The sequence below is a fragment of the Aricia agestis genome, chromosome 9 (genome assembly GCF_905147365.1).
Source record: "Aricia agestis chromosome 9, ilAriAges1.1, whole genome shotgun sequence".
NCBI lineage: Eukaryota > Metazoa > Arthropoda > Insecta > Lepidoptera > Lycaenidae > Aricia > Aricia agestis.
This window is the reverse complement of record NC_056414.1, coordinates 12,545,287-12,559,926: the sequence shown is the minus strand read 5'-3', so window position 1 is coordinate 12,559,926 and position 14,640 is coordinate 12,545,287.

Genomic DNA, 14,640 nt, shown 5'->3' with positions numbered 1-14,640 from the left:
CTGCACACCTCTCTAATTAGCTAGTTTTTCGCACCTGAAATATTGTTATATTTAATAAAGATGTAAGGAGGTTAACAAACTTCCAAATCATAAAGCGTCTCATTTATAACCTAAGGTACCGGGTTACTGACTTTGAAATTACATTAACTTTAATAGTTAATGTAATTTCAAAGACTACTTTTTTAAAAGAAAACTTTTAAGCAAGGAGATGTTTCGGAGTTATAATGTTTTATGGTCTATTAAAAGGTTTATGATTTAAAAAAAATTAACGCTATGTAAATTAGTAACCTCCTTACGATTATTTTTTTATGAAACGGCAAACGGGTCACCTGATATTGGAAAGCAACTTCCGTCGCCCATAGACACTCGCAGCATCAGAAGAGTTGCTGCTCTATTCCCTCTTAAAAGCAGCTGCTGCTGCTTTTAAGAGGGAACCCACCCACGCCATAGATCCACATTGTGTAGTGTGTAGAGAGAGAAACGTAGAGTGACAGAGAGAATAGTAGAGAGTAGTCCTAGAGTGCAGACGTTCTAGTTTCAAAATGTTTTGCCTTTTTCTGGTACGAAATGTTGCATGACAGACAAATACTATAAGCACAATGGATTTTTTAAAAGTAAGGGATCAAAAATTATATATTTACTAGCTGTATATATATTTACTAGTAGCAAAATTTATAGAATGCATCAATTCCTTAACATTTTACGATGTCTTAAATGAACAAAACGCTAGCAAAGCATTTTCTAATTTTTCTCTTTCTTCTCTCTAATCTTTGTTTTCCCATTATTACAGTTAAAAAATTTGCTAAACGTAAAAATCAGTGGCTAACAAAAGGTCTCAAAAAATCTTGCATTAAAAAAAGAATATATTACTTACATTACCGACAAGGATCAGTCACTCAACACATAAGCAAACAGAAATACAAACCATACTCGAAAATTTTAAATAAATGTATCTTACAATCTAAAAAAATCAATAACATTAAATACATGCTAAAGGCAAAAAATCTAGCCAAGGCAACATGGGACATCATAAAAAAATATACAAATAATAATTCTACAGGATGTGAATCCTCTGACATAACTCAAATTCGAAACCTAGAAAATAATACTATATTGACTGATCCTAAAGACATTGCAACTTAAATAATTCCACGAATAAAAATAATCTATTACATAACAAATCAAAAAATGATATTTCGAATTTAAATTTTAGCAACAATACAAATAATTTTAATGACAAAACAATATTTCTTACACCTGTCACGGAAGCACAAATCTGCAAAATTATCAGTAAATTAAAAAATACTAATTCTTCAGGCTTTGATGATATAAAAACTGACATAATTAAAAAATGTAAAACTAAAATTTGCAAACCATTGACGCATATTATTAATTTAACTATGACCCAAGGAATTTTTCCAGAGGAGCTAAAGTTCTCCATAGTTAAGCCTGTTTTCAAAAAAGGAGACAGTACTAACCCCAATAACTATAGACCAATTACCTTAATACCCATAATTGCTAAAATTTTTGAAAAAGTAATGTTTGACAAAATATATTATAACTTCCTAGAAAAGAGTAAAATATTAAAAGAAGAGCAGTTTGGTTTCAAAAAGAAAACATCTACAGTTCATGCTTGTTTCTCACTAATTAAAACCATAACAGAATGTCATAATTCAAAGACTCCTCTTGTGGCATTGTTTTTAGATATGACAAAAGCGTTCGATTTTGTCTCGCATGAAACCTTACTAAATAAATTGCATGCATTAGGCATACGAGGCGTTGCTCTTGAATGGATCAGAAGTTACTTATCTAATAGGTATCAGTGCGTGGAAATAACAACCACTAAGAACAGAATAAGAACTGTTTATAAATATATCTTTAAAAAAATGATGTAGGTGTGCCACAAGGCACAATCCTGGGTCCTTTACTATTTTTGGAATACATAAATGATTTGCCAGATGAATTCGAACATGAGACTATTTTATTTGCGGATGATACTACTATTCTTATCAGGGGAACTAAAGGAAATGACATGAAAATCTAAATAACTAAAACTTTGCGGTGTGCATCAAATTGGCTAAAACAAAACAACCTACAAATGAATTTAAGTAAAACAAAACTAGTTCACTTCCAAACTCGTAAACAAAATACAAACTATAAATCAAAAGTAAATTTCGGTGACGTTAAAATACAAGAAACAGAATCGACTGAATTTTTAGGCCTTACTGTGGACTATTTATGCACATGCAAGGAACATATCGATAAAATCTGTGTTAAATTGGAAAAGTATATGTAAAACACACAGTGTCTGTCCAAGCAGCCATCATAGCGTATCATGGGCATGTTGCCTCTGTTCTTCGCTATGGTCTCGTTATATGGGGCAACTCCGTAGACATGAACAGAGTCTTCAAAATACAAAAGAAATGTATCAGATGTATATCGAGCGCTAAATATTTTGAAACCTGTAAGCCATTGTTCAAAAAGTTTAATATACTACCGCTGCCTTGTCAGTATATTTTTGACGTTTGTATTTTTGTGCATAACAATCTAGATCGCTTCTTTAATAAAAAATGAACTTAGCAACAAAAAGTAGTAGAGATAAACATAAACTTGTTATACCTGACCAAAGACTCAACATTTGTAGTAAAAACGCGTATTGTATGGCAGTTCGGATCTATAACAAATTTGTTATAGATCCGAACTGCCATACAATACGCGTTTTTACTACAAATGTTGAGTTGAGTTGATTCTTTGAAGCAGTTAGGTAATTCCTAACTGCTTCAAAGAACTGACTATAAAACAATATAAAAATAAACTATACATATGGCTCCTTAACAAAATGTATTATTCAGTAAATGAATTTTTCGATGATAAAAATATTATGAATGAGTTAATTTAAACAAAATTAATGTGTAAGTAACTTAAATGTTTCTAAAAATATATAAAATGCACCTGTCTATTGTAATGTAATAAATTAATAATTAATTATCGACATTTCTATTTCTATGATCTATATAATAAATCTTCTGACATTAACCTTAAATTAAATGACTTAGTACTTTGTAGTTTGTAGTAATATTTGCACACTCATTGTAGTAGAATATGTGGAAAATGTAATAACTAACACCTTATTGTACCATATTCCTAAGCAAACAAAATGATTTTGATTTGATTTGATTTTTGATTTGTCCCGGTGAACTTTGTGTCACTTAAAAACCTTCCCTGGACTTCAAGGATTATTTTAAGACTAAAATCAGCCCAATCCGTTCAGCCGTTTTCGAGTTTTAGCGCGACTAACATATAGGAAAATCCATTTTTATATATAAGAAGAAGAAGATAGATAACTGCAGTATACCGTAGTACTATCAATCATGGCGTATATTTTTTATTTTCCAATCAAAATTCTAAAAATATTAGAAGCTCGACGGCGGGGCAGGTGCGGGCGAAAGGCAACAATTTCCTATGAACTTGCACCTGTCACAGGCGAAAATTTCATATTTCAGCCTTTATCTTGCACTTTTATATAAACTTCAGCTTACTGCTCTCAATATTATTGGCAGAATTGAGGATAGAGATAAATAAATAAATAATGAACCTATATTTAAATATTATCCATACTAATAGTATAAATACGAAACTGTGTCTATCTGTCAGTTACCTCTTTATGCCCAAACCGCTGAATATACTGATACCTTTTATCCCGGAAAATGTACGTTTCCCACGCGACAAACGAATTTTGGCGCAACGGTGTTGGTCTGATTATAAGAAAATACTTACAGCAACTTATTCAAGCGAAAACACAGATAATATAGTAACAAACTTATTATTATTACATCCATATTTTTTTTACTAATCTGATTTGTCTCGTAATTATTGATCTGAGGTATACCAATGCACAATGGTCTAACCATTGTGCATTGGTATATCTCAGATCAAAACAAGACCGATACAAATTAGATGTTTTATCTATATCTAAGTATATTCTATATGTTATATATAAAAATGGATTTTCAAATGTGTTAGTCGCGCTAAAACTCGAAAACGGCTAAACGGATTGGGCTGATTTTAGTCTTAAAATATTCGTAGAATTCCAGGGAAGGTTTTAAAGTGACACGAAGTTCACCGGGACAGCTAGTCTTATATATAAAAATGGATTTTCAAATGTGTTAGTCGCGCTAAAACTCGAAAATGGCTGAACGGATTGGACTGATTTTAATCTTAAAATATTCGTAGAATTCCAGGGAAGGTTTTAAAGTGACACGAAGTTCACCGGGACAGCTAGTCTTATATATAAAAATGGATTTTCAAATGTGTTAGTCGCGCTAAAACTCGAAAACGGCTAAACGGATTGGGCTGATTTTAGTCTTAAAATATTCGTAGAATTCCAGGGAAGGTTTTAAAGTGACACGAAGTTCACCGGGACAGCTAGTCTTATATATAAAAATGGATTTTCAAATGTGTTAGTCGCGCTAAAACTCGAAAGCGGCTAAACGGATTGGGCTGATTTTAGTCTTAAAATATTCGTAGAATTCTAGGGAAGGGTTTAAAGTGACACGAAGTTCACCGGGACAGCTAGTCTTATGTATAAAAATGGATTTTCAAATGTGTTAGTCGCGCTAAAACTAGAAAACTGCTGAATGGATCGGGCTGATTTGAGTCTTAAAATATTCGTAGAAGTCCAGGGAAGGTTTTAAAGTGACACGAAGTTCACAGGGACAGCTAGTATATAGATGTAAATATTCCAGACCTGTTACTAGTTGAGTCTTCGAACATAGTCGTAAATCATCATTTAATTTTATTAAATTTATTGAAGGCATATGATATTTTATTCTACGCCCACGAGTTAGGCACGTTTTAAAAATGCTAATATAATATTATGATACGTCCTAATCAATTTTCCAAATTTATAGAAAGATATTTTCCATTTTTTATATTGGGAAAAACTCCCGTTTAAAACAATTAAAAAAAACATGTTTATAAATAATTTAGGTCTTCTAGCGGTCAGGTTTATAGCATTTGTAATTTGTAAGATGATGATGAATGAATGGTGTTAGGGATACCATCTTTCAGGATTCGCGTATTTCAGTAGATTTTTTTTATGATATAAGGGGGCAAAGGAGCAAACGGATCACCTGATGGTAAGCAACTTCCGTCGCCCATGGACATTCGCAACATCGAAAGAGCTACAGGTGCGTTGCCGGCATTTTAAGAGGAAATAGGGGAGGGTAAGGAAGGGGATAGAGAAGGGTAGGGAAGGAAATAGGGTAGGGGATTGGGCCTCCGGTAAACTCACTCACTCGGCGAAACACAGCGCAAGCGCTGTTTCACGCCGGTTTTCTGTGAGCCCGTGGTAATTCTCCGGTCGAGCCGGCCCATTCGTGCCGAGCATGGCTCAACCACGTAAAAAAATAATTGATAATTTTATTATAAATAGTTTAATATAATACTTTTCAACTAACTGGATGTCGTTCGCGAATTCATGCGCGTTCTCTCCACCTAGTCCACCTACCCTGTAGCTTACTCTATAACACTGTTACATTACATCGAAATCGGTCCAGTAATCTCAGAGCCGATCTCATATCTTTTAACGAGCAATTCTTGTATATATGTATAATGTATATATATAATTGTAATCTCAAAATCAGCTCCAATGATTTTCATGAAATTTAGTATACATACACATAGTATACATAGCTAGGAATCATTTTTAGAAAATGTCATTTTGTTCGTGTTTTATCGAATACCGATTAAAGCTCGGTCAAATAGCTAGTATCAATAAACAAGGAAACGTTTTCTCTTTAAAAGCACCGAAGTACAAATAATATTAGGTTCTACGATAAAAGACTATCGGTCTTACCACAAAAAACGAAACATCTGCTGAACACTTAGATGAATGATTGGTCTCGCGCGTGCGCTACGACTAGATACCGTCGGAGTACTTGAAAAATGCGGCAACAAATCATACGCCTTATGCGGCGTAACCGCGCCAGTCGCGCCGCAAGCTTCGGGTGAGGTAGATGTGTCGATAATTTTCGAAATTTAAAGTTACGTCCGTAGCAAAATGCCAGTTTGCGTAGTGAGACTATGCAATAATAACACTACAAGAAACAAGAAAGGTACTGGCATCACATACCATCAGTAAATATTATATAAATCGTCATAAACACAGAAAAATAATATAAACCTGAAAATTCGGATCGGAGTACTGCTTGATGTTCAGTGTTGCCAGTTGCCATAAACTAAAAATTCCCAATTTTTTCTGAGATTGTGATTTTTATTTATTTATTTATTATATCTTTTTTTATATATATATACATAGTGATTAGTGGCTGAGTGGATGAGCGCATTAAAATCTCTAGCTAGCGTAGCTGGTTCGAATCCCACCAACGGAACAAAAAGTTTTCAAAGTTCCTAGATCATGAATGTGTATTAATAAATATGAATTAGGAGTATCATATTAAAATAAAAATCTTAAATACAGTTTATATTTTATGTACACAATACAGTAACAAATGAGAAAACAAATTTAACATTTGCTTTTTTATGCATCTTCTTAACTTTCGTTAAACTTCCTACCATTGTTTTTGTATTGTTTTCTCATCAATATTGTACCCATTATATTTCGTTGACCTAAACAACGTTGTTATTTTATCGCATTCTTTTCGAATAGACTTTATTCCAATGGTAAAGTTTATCTGGTGATTGAAAAATCAGCACTTACTATACAATAATAATAAATTACAAGACCACAGCAACTAATTTTTCCCCATTGATTGGGCACCAGTCACGTATCTGGCAACCCGATTATCTACGCACACAACAATATTTGTGCATTGTTTTACACACACTACAATATTGAGTTGCCGCATTCTGAAATCAAATTTTCTATACAGCGCGGTATCTAGTCGAGCGCGCGCGCGAGACCAATCATTTATCTAAGTGTTGAACAGTTGTTTTGAGACCATTTTGTACTGAATTTTTCTCTAATCAACTGTTCAACAGGTGTTTAAATTTTTTGTAGTAAAACCGCTTATAATGTCTCTACTTAGATTGGAATGTCTATGAGAATAATATTGCTAAATTACTTGGTTGAAAATTTACCTGTTTTCAAAGTTAATTTAAAACGATCATATCATTAGGTAGTAAGGATTTAACAAACTTATATATTACTATAATAATTATTATAACTAGCTGTCCTGGCAAACATTTCTTTACCATAATATAAAGTATTTCGCCCATATTATTTTATTGAAGTGACTAAATAAGTATGTCACCATGGCAACGTCCATTGCTATCCCGTCGCACAAACAATGGTCGCCGTCAGTCTCGAGTTGGAATAATTTACTATTATTTATTCAACAAATGCACTTATCAATATAATAAGTACCCAGTAGCCGATTCTCAGACCCACTGAATATGCATATAAAATTTGGTTAAAATCAGTAAAGCCGTTTCGGAAAGAATTTTATATTAAAATATCTAGATTATGTTTTGCCATGTCATAACCCTAAAGAAAATCAAACTTCCGAAGTTCTAGAAAATTTTAAATCAAGTTATGGCTGCTAACTGCAATCTGAACGAGAACAAACCGCACACAGACATCTACGAGTTAATGTACAGTCGGCTCTTTCATAAGTTGTCCATTTCCTGAACAGAAGTGAAGCAAAAAGTGTTATGCACAAGTTTTACCGTGCACAGCATGACAGAATAAACATAGCAAGCAAAAGGTCGGCAAGCAAGTATTAATTACTACTTGTGTTTTGTTTTTCTGTAGACATGTTATTTTTTAATGAAATAAGGGGGCAAACGAGCAAACGGGTCACCTGATGGAAAGCAACTTCCGTCGCCTATGCAGGTGCGCAGTCAGCCTTTTAAGAGGGAATAGGGTAATAGGGTAAGGGAGGGTAAGGAAGGGAATAGGGAAGCGTAGGGAAAGGAATAGGGTAGGGGATTAGGCCTCCGGTAAACTCACTCACTCGATGGTTCACAGCGCAAGCGCTGTTTCACGCCGGTTTTCTGTAAGCCCGTGGTATTTCTCCGGTCAAGCCGGCCCAGTCGTGCCGAAGCATGGCTCTCTCATGTACTAATATTGCATTCTGTACTTTCGTACTTATAAAGAGATAAAACGTTTCTTTACATTGAATAATTTGCAAAAATCACAGTCACAGCAAATTAAACGTTTCTTTGCTTTGAGATTTTTGCATATTTTGAGCTTTGAGATTGCTATACTGCTTTTGATGAAATTTCGCCGAAATAGAAAGTAAACTGCGGAGAAGTTACTTAGGTTATTGCGGTTTAGGGTCTCTTTCCGCTCCTTTGCATTACATTTCATGACAAATCCAAGGTTATCTTTAATACATTTTAAGTAGATAGAACAGTAAAGGCCTGTTTCACCGCTTCCTGATAAGGTGCCCGATAGGGTTATTTGACAGATTTTCCATACTCCATCTGTCAAATTAAGTGGTGGATAGCCTTATAAGGAAGCGGTGAAACAGGCCCTAAATCTAGAAGCCATAATAATATTATTGTTACGGATACGGATACGGGATACATAGTGCCATCTAGTGTCAACCAGTGGAACCACTCGGGGAATTAAATCAAAATAAATCCCCTACTTAATACTAGATGGCGTTAGGCTTCCTGAAATATTCCACACTTGTTTACGCGAATAGGGTAAATTCTAGAAAGGAATGTTCTGGTACAGTCTAGGACTCGCCTCGGCCCATATAAATAGCCGCATGAAGGCGGGCCAGTGATTAAGTTCAGTTCGAGCGATCTTCAAGGCGACTTTGGAGTGGAAACAAGGAAACCTACGACATGGCTACGACATCGCAAGTGCTTAGTGTTTGGACCTATAAGTGCTTAGTGTGGGACCTAGTGCTAGTTGATAAAGTCTTTAAGAGAGTCAGCAGGTCTTTTTCTCCAAATCCTTCGAACCCTAGCACGTAACAATATATCTCGCTCGGTCTAGCATTCAACTTGTTAATACAATATTGCGTTCAGTAATGTGCGATGTTGATACATAATATTTTAACACTGTACCAAACGATTATTTGGCCCTCATAAACATTATTGTATGAAATTTTATAGCTTTGACAACGTTATGCTTATGAATTACCGATAACCGTGTCAAAGCCTGTTAGCTATTGACTATTGAGTATTAACTACAATACATATAGCGGTATAACTACAAGTAATAGCGCGTTTATATTATACGAATCCAGTAATCCTATCCAGCACTGGATTGCTACTGGAATAATGGAAACGAGCCATGTAATGCACGCATGAAATTCCTATACCTTTTTACATCATTCCAGTAGCCCTAGCACCGCGGCCACCAGTAGAAATGCGAAAGTATAGACAAACTGTACTTATGTAAGTAGTTAACAAATTACAATCCAAAATATATCTTGTTAAGCACTATTTTATAAGCAACCGCCTGTACAAGGTGCTGAGTTTGTATATTGTATACTATACTTGAATGCTAATAAAGTCTTTGAATCTTTGAATCTTTGAATCTTTGAAACTGTGGAGATAAACTCAAGGTAGCGTTCCGAAAAATTCAATTAAAAATGCCACTTTATGACAGACTCTAGTCCTTAAAATTCAAATAATATCCTATTCAATGACATATACTATAGTCTGTCATAAAGTGGCATTTTAATTGAATTTTTGTCGGTCGCGATTGGCCGCGGTAAAGATCGGAACGGCAGCTTTACTTTTAAATGTCCACAGTCTGTCCATACTTTCGCATTTCTACTGGTGGCCGTGCTAGGGCACAGGACTCTGGACGCCTCGATAATCCGAAAAGGGTCTTGTTTTGCCTCAGCGGATTAACAAGGCCCTACAGCTGTACTTAAAATAAAGCACGATACATCTCATTATATTATTCTACATACAATTCTCGTGTCACGGGGTGCGGGGGTGCGTGGTTGAACGCCTCCGAAACGGCTCGACCGATTTTCGTGAATCTTAGCGAGCATATCGACTAGGGTTGAGAATCGGACAACATCTACTTTTTATATTGATAAGTGTTTTGTAAATAATAATAAATTAAATAATAAAATTGTGTGACGGGATAGCGATGGACGTTGCCATGGTGACATACTTATTTAGTCACTTCAATGAAACAATAGGGGTGAAATACTTTATATAGCAAAACAACGTTTGCCGGAACAGCTAGTCTTAAGAGGATACACCAGGGGCTAGAGAAATGAAAAAAAGTACGTGTAATATCTATAGCTGTCTCCCTTACCTCAAGCCTATACCGCAGAACGCGATAGAGACAACTGCAGAAAATCAACGATTCGTTGACCCCTGATTCCTTCTCCAAAACTTAACCGATTTAAGTACTTTTTTCATTAAAGATTAAAGAAAGGCTTGAGCTGTGTTCTTTTTTTGTATAACCTAGCCAAATCTGTTTTCTGGATGTTTGAACACAGCGGAAAATCTGGCTATTTTTTTGGGTTTTTGAACGGTCATATCTTATTTAATAATTAAATTATGAAAAAAAGAAAACATAGGGACATTGTATTAGTGGCCGTAGATATATTGAAAAAATTATAACTCTACTAGCATTATCTAGGGAGGAAACAGGGGACAACGTTTGTATGGAAAAAGGGGCGGTGTGGAGACCTCTTAACATAATTATAAATCTTTATGATCTACACACGGCAGCTATAATACAGTATATATTTTACACTTTTTACGTTTTCGTTGAATGTAAGGTACAGTAAGGGAAATCGATTCATAGTCAGATGGCGAACTTCATAATATATTTTTTTTTATGAAATAAAGGGAAAAACGAGCAAACGGGTCACCTGATGGAAAGCAACTACCGTCGCCCATGGACACTCGCAACATCAGAAGAGCTGCAGGTGCGTTGCCGGCCTTTTAGAGGGAATACGCTCTCTTCTTGAATGTTTGCAGGTCGTATAGGTCCTATGCTGCGACTGCCGTATGCCGCAGCATAGGACCTATACGAGCCCTTAAAAGAAGCTTTTAAAGCGAACATGTTTTTTCGTTATATTATTATAGCGCACAGGTAAATATTATCTCAATCTATTTCACCGTAACCTGAGAGTATTATGTTTAAGGGAGATTTATATTCGAAAAAGGTTTACGTTTGTGTTTTTGTAATAAAAATCCTGCGGGATGGTAACCCTGGCCCTCGGGCAATAAAGAAATTTCGGGGTCGTTCGCCATACGTCATAAACTCTTGCCGAGCCGCGAGCGTATCGCCATTCACAGTTATTCTACCTCTGATAGCATCCTTATTGCTAATGACATGAGGACTATATTCGTAGGAATGTAACCGAAATTATTCTAGACGGTTAGTAAGGTAAAGTAGCCCTTGTCTTTACGAACTACAAAATTGTTATTTCTCGTTCGCCTTGAACGTCATGGTCCCGCGAAATGTTATTAAAATTTATTTTTGAATGGTACCTATAAACCTCTTACGACGTTTCTCTTCTGGGATTTGTATTTTTTTTAATTTATATTGAGGACTCAAGGCACGTTTATATAATCTCTTATTTCCGTCTCTTTATTAACTTTTGATCTTTGAGCTAGAGCCATAATTAAAAGTCTATTTTATTTATTCGGAACATATTTTGCAACTTTAAGATGGGTCTTAAATTAGAAAAGTTTTCCTGGCATGAAAAATTTAATGCCATATTAAAATTTAAAACCTTGTAAGGTTTTACCTCACCTCTAGGTGAAATTTTTTAAAAGTCTGGCTAAATACATTATGAGAACAAATGTGCGTTTCAAGTGCAAGCGTTTGGGCTGTGCATTGATCTATCAATGTAATTAATTGATGTTTGATGTTGTGAAACAGGTCAAACAACATAATCCGCGCTAAAATATTATTCTACATAATATTATTACTAGCTACTCCTTAAATAGCGTGTTTTAACAGTTTGTCTTTCCAAGGAAAAAGAAAAAGAAAGTAAATGAGAGTAAAACCTTTATACGCATAAATACTTTTTTTTAATTTACATAATCTAAAATAAAAGCTCTAAATCAGCTGTAGTAATTTATGTTCTAAGCATCCTAATTGTACAGAACCCCTAGGTTTATGGACTAAATCGACGACAAAACTGGAATACTGCCTGCCTAGCATACGCCAACGAGATATTTCACTCTCGAGATAATTAAAAACTACTCGTCTCATAATGTCAAAATCTCGACATTATTTCGACAAAACTCTATAAAAATGTGTTATTTCGATGATAGATCTACGCGAGAAAAAATGTTTGTCATGCTAGGGTCAATAGAGATGAAGAGACAAACCATCAAACATCGAGAACACAATATGTAGAGTGAGATATCTCGTTGGCGTATGCTAGGCAGGCAGTTCAGTTAATTTTTCCATAATTAAATTGTATTTATCACCATAGAACCAATATTATTTCCTAACAATTGTCAATTAAGACCTGCAAACAGTAGCCGGTGGCGTAACTATAGGGTGGCAGGGTCGGCAAAATGCCACGGGCCCCCGGTCCAAGAGGCTGTGAGGTCAGAAATCAGAATATTATTATAATTATACATTGTTTTATTATTAACTTGATGATTTTTACTGATTAATTTGCCCCATTAATTTGCCACGGGCGCCGGATGTTATGGTTACACCACTGCCTGCAAACCTTCAAGAACAGAGTGTTCCCTCTTCAAAGGCCGAAAATGCAAAGGTCGATATATTATTGCAACGTTTTCACGCTGGAGCCAGCACCAGAAAACGTTTCTGCCAATATGATAAAACGTGAGCAACATGTAGGATTTTGGTCGGATTATTTACTGTATGTACCATCGAGGAAATTGATTCCTAGGCAGTTGACAGACCAACGTCATTTGGTCGGATCATGTCAATTCAATGTTAATTGTTATCTGTCGGCTGGGTTTGACGTAATGCGACCAAACTACGTAGGTCCCCCATCTGCCTAGGAATCAACTTCTCTATTAGTACTAGTAGCGTCCTCTGCTCCGACCTCTGCTTAATATTCCCTGTTGCAACTGCGGGGCTAAAATGGTCGCTTTGAAGAATCATGATATGAATCATAATATGATTCATTTTTCTAAAATCGCAAAATGCAACTCCGCTTGCAATTCATTTCTGTATTTTTGTACTGATTTGACATTTGTCATTTTGACAGTTTTGACAATTCATTTTAGCCCCGCTGCTCTTAAACTTCTCAACTGATATAAAGCGATAAATAGGTGTCTACCATCCAACACGCGCTTTAAATCTTGGTCTTTGCCCCAGTCTCATAAATAAGTAGAAACTACTAGAGTCTATAAGTTATTACAATATATTTTGTAACTCATTTCACAGCCTGTCTTTCGTGATACTAAAAAGAAGATATGAGTGGAAGAACTAGGTAGCACATAAAAAATCCATTTTTGCATAAGTGCCGGGAAAATGATTTAAATACAAAAAATCTGGATTTTATGTAAAGCCAGATATATTTTAGCCAGATGATGAAGTAGGTAAGTTCCACGGTTTGTTTAAATTATAAATAAAAAATGACTGATTGTCCTTATATTATAATATGTTAGTTATCTGGTTCTTCCACATAAGTCTTTAATTATTATTAATTGAATTTAATAATATCCTCTTCTGTGATATAAAAAATGAGCGATTTGTTTTTTGATGATCGTTTAAGATTCAATAAAAATGTTATTGACCTTTTTTGACGATAAATAAGCAGAATCTTTTCATTATATTAGTGGAACCTAACAGCTAAAATTAATCGGTTTTTGTAAAGGTCACTTCTTTCAATTATAATATTGTGTATGTGTGTGTTTGTGTACAGCTGAAATCAAAGTAGCAACCTAGATGGCAGAGGGTCTCTTTAGGTCTCATTTGGTAACACTACTTGTACTATTATCTATTCAAGGATTTAGATACTATATGTGCTCACGCTTATTTAAAACTTACTAAAGCTAAAAACTGTATAAAAATCTTTGCGATCAAGATAAACACTGAAATCAAAATCAATGAACTTTAAGAAATTCTTTATTTACAACCCAACAATACTTTACTTATTGTTATAAATATTATAACAAACTCGTTACTATACTGTTAAAGATAAAATATACGAAAATACAAATTATATATTATGTACAGTTAAAAGATAATAAAAACCAGACCGATCGAGAATTTTCTTTCATCAATTTTCATCATCAGTTTTACCTTATGGTGGCGCTTCACATGGCTATTGGTATGTTATTGGCTATTTGTTGCATTTGGCAAAATTATTGACGTTTACACAAACAAGCAAATAAAGGCAAATACGGCCTTCCACACATGGACGTCAAGTACCAAACTTTTACTTGATTTTGTTTACTTGCCTATTTGACTCTTTTGATGTGCGTCAAAAACCGACAAAGGTACGGATACGTGTATTTGGTATTGGTCAAATACGCAAATGCAAATAGTCATGGGAAGTGCCACCATTCTGTATATTATGTAAACTTTATAAAACGATCACTAATAATTATTATACCTTCGTTCCGTTCCTAATACATCTTCTATGTGATATATTTGCTAGTTCTTTCCTATAACTATCGTAGCAACACACCAAAATTGACGGGTTCTACGTCCAATTCAAGATATTCATTTGATTTTTACTATCTTCC